The following is a 3,730-nucleotide window of genomic DNA, read 5'->3' on the forward strand; positions in this document are numbered from 1 at the left end:
AATGGGAAGATCCTCCCTTAGTGTAACTTCAACCATAAGGAGATGCAATAGGGAATAAGGAACACTAAACCTAAAGTGAAAGATCATGCCTCCTTTATTTCTCTTAAAACCTTCCCCCCCCCAAGTAAACAAGCATTTATTAAGTGCCTACTATATGCTAATCACACTGCAAGACATCTTAGAGAGGGTGGATAGGTGGCACAGTGAATACAGCATGGACCTGGAGTCAGGAGGACCTAAGTTCAAATCCGGCCTTGGACACTTAAAAACTAGCTGTGTGACCTTGGACAAGTCACTTTAACCCCAATTGCCCTACATTCCACCTCCAAAAAGCCAAAAAAGGGAGAAATATTAGGCAATTTCAAAATTTTCCAGTGATGGCCATGTAATTCCAGCATGTATTAGAGTGAGGTTTCTCAAAAGATTAATGAAAGTTGTCCAGGGGTAGCAGTGCTATCAGGTCTTAGATAGTGGTATAAATACTTTCCCCTTCTCCCACTTTAAAGTGAAAATATCAAGAAGAATGATATACAGTATATAGTAAATGTTATTGTGTGAACTTAAATGAATGAGTACTAATAGATTCAAACAAAATAGCAGAATTCTAGAATGTCTAGTGATAAAATTATAGAGGGACTAAAACAGCAAAAAATTACAGGATCTCAGGGATCTTAGAAGACATTTATCTGGTTCAACCAATATCTGACCTAGAATCCCCCTACCAACATTTCCATTAATTGGCCATCCAGCCTCTGCTCAAAGCAGCCCTTAATATTTTCTGTATATCTCTGTTAGGAAGTTTCTCCCTGTGTTAGTCACAAATCTGTCTTTCTACAGCTTAAACTCATTACTCCAAATTCTGCCTATTTAGGTACCAAATTGTTCAATCCTTTCAATTCAGCTTTTCAGACGCATGATGACTGTTGATATTCCCAGTGCTTCTTTATGCCAAACACCCTCAATTCCTTTAGCCAGTTATTATGAGGCATGTACTTGAATCTTTTCACCATTATGGAAGTTCTCTCCTGAATGTCCTCCAATTTACCAAAGTTCTTTCTAATATGTGGAGCCTGCATGCAAGCAGTCTAACCAGGGCAGAGAACAGTCACCTCTCTAGTCCTAGACCCTAAGCCTGTTTTAAATAGTTTTAAATTGCATGAGCTTATTTGACTGGCATATCAGACTACTGACTCATGTTGACAAAACCTCATCTTTCTCATAGAATTCTTGTTTAGCAACATTTCTCACCTTATATTTGGTTTAAAAAATAAACTTCACAAGTATAGAATTAACAATTTTCCATATTTAAGTTTAGATTCAACCCAATATTTTAACCTGTCAAGGCTCCTTTTTTTGCTATGCTTCCCAGTCTTGTCATCTGAAAATTTATGGCATCTATACTTTCTTTCAAGTCATTGATAAAAATGTTAAATATACCTGGGCTGTAAGGCAAAAGCATGGAAAGAGTACTGTGATGGACTAGGAATTAAAAGTCCTAGCTCTACAAACTAATTAGCTTTGTAATCTTGGATGGCCTTTTACCTTTGGTCCTCATTCGCAGTTTGGTAGCACAGTGAATAAGAGTGCTGGGACCCAGAATCAAAAGACCTGAATTCAAATCGAGCCTCAGACACTTGCTAGCTGTGTGACCCTGGGCAAGTCACTTCACCTCATTCTGCCTTGGTTTCCCCATCTATGTAACAGTTGTGAAATTAAAGTGAGATAATATTTGTAAGGTGCTTTTTGCTAATTTAAAAGGCTATATAAATGATATTCATGTGTATAAATAGTATTAACAGTAGTTTAAGGTTTAGAAAGCAATTTATGTATATTATCAATTTTCTCAGTATAAACTTGTGACAGGTACCATGGATAGAGATGACCTCTGAGTCAAAGAAACCAGAGTTCATACCTCGCTTCTGACGCAAAGTGGTTTGTGTCACCCTGAACAGTCATTTAACTTTTCAGTTCCCCAACTAACTCCTGAAGAGACTCTAAATTACAAAGCAGAAGTGACCACACCTGGCGGAAAGTTTCCTCATCAAGAATTCCCACTACCAGTAAAATCACAAATAGTCTTTTCCCCTGCCTCCAAAAAAAACAACAATGCTGTGAAGTAAATATAAATATTATCCTTATTTTCCTTATCATGGAACAGGCTCATATCCATTTAAGTAACTTGCCCATATTCACATAGTTTGTAGTAACTTGCCCATATTCACATAGTTTGTAAGTCTCAGGTGGCATTTGGACACAGGTCTTACCTGATTTACAGCCAAGTGTTCTTTTCACTACACTACCTCTGTAAAATGAGGTTGTACCTAATCGTCTCAAATCACTTCCAGATCTATAATGGTATGATTCCATATTGTATGATCAAGTGTTATGCACATGAATAGTAAGCATATATGTTTATGAATTCCTTTAAAAAATACAAAACCATCTTCAATATAATGTAACCCCTTTCTGCTTCTGCAGTAATAGTGAGAGAGTAATGAAAAGAATGCAGAGGATGCTAAGAATCACAACTTTCAGACTATCTAGAAACAACTGTTTGCACTATAAACAAACTATCCTTGTCCAGTGACCAATAAGGGGGCATAATAGTGGGAAAAATGAATTGTGTGGATATTAACATTTTTACTATAAAGGAAACCAAAAGAAGGAAGGAAGTTGCAGCTAAATGGAAGGTTGACTGTTTTCACAAGGTTTTCTTTTGTGAGGCAACTAAAGAAAATGGTAAGTTACTTTATGATGCAGCTAATGAAATCAAGAAACATTGTATAGGCATTTAATTATCTTGTATTGCAGTGTATGTAAGTATTTGTAAAAAGTCTATCAAGGGAACAATTGGAATTTATTTGCCAACAGCTGATGTCGATGATCTACCTTCTAATAAATTCTATGAAGAATTCCATAAGACTCCAAATACATACTTTAATATCCATTGACTTCAATGCAAGTTGGAAAATATGGTTTGGAAGAAACAAAAGAAGCTAAATACCTGTAGCCTACACAAAAAACTTCACATCTGTATCATTAATACTCATTAATATTAATACTTTTTTCAAGAAGAGAGTTGATAGTGGACATGATGAGTACTGAAATAACCACCAAAAAATAAAATTGATTACATTTTGACAGAAAACAGCTAATTACTGATAGGGAAGTCACTTTCCAAATCAACTATTTATATACAGTCAGACCACTGAGAAGTCCAGGGAGAAATAAATACTAAATTAAAATAAAAATGGAAATATTCAATTAAAAGAATTCTAATCTGGCATTTAACCAAGCTATTGGTAACCCAAAGAGGAAAGATGGATAAAAGAACCAACATTAGTACAGGCTACTGACATTTGCTAAGGAAGCTTAATGCACATAAATAATTTGCCACAAGGAGGACACTATAAACTTGTTTGCAAAATCTTAAAAGAGGAGGGAGATGGAAGATATAAGTAGTATTATCACACAAAACAACAAAAAGCAGTAAAGGGGAAAGCATTTACAGGAAATCTGGTGAAAAATAACCACCATCCTCCCAGTCACACAGGTTTATAATTATTGAATCTTTCCTTCACTTCCCTTATTATTGAATTACTCTTACTGATGTCTCAAAAACATTCCTCTTCTAAATTATCTTCACTCACATGTTAGACCCCAGTTACCGTCGTGGACTATTGGAATAGCCTCCAGATTGGTCCATTTTCAGTCTCTCTGTTCTCCAATT

This window comes from Petaurus breviceps, unplaced genomic scaffold (genome assembly GCF_028583685.1).
Source record: "Petaurus breviceps papuanus isolate PSGF00001 unplaced genomic scaffold, PetGlider_PUasm1.0 164, whole genome shotgun sequence".
Classification (NCBI taxonomy): domain Eukaryota; kingdom Metazoa; phylum Chordata; class Mammalia; order Diprotodontia; family Petauridae; genus Petaurus; species Petaurus breviceps.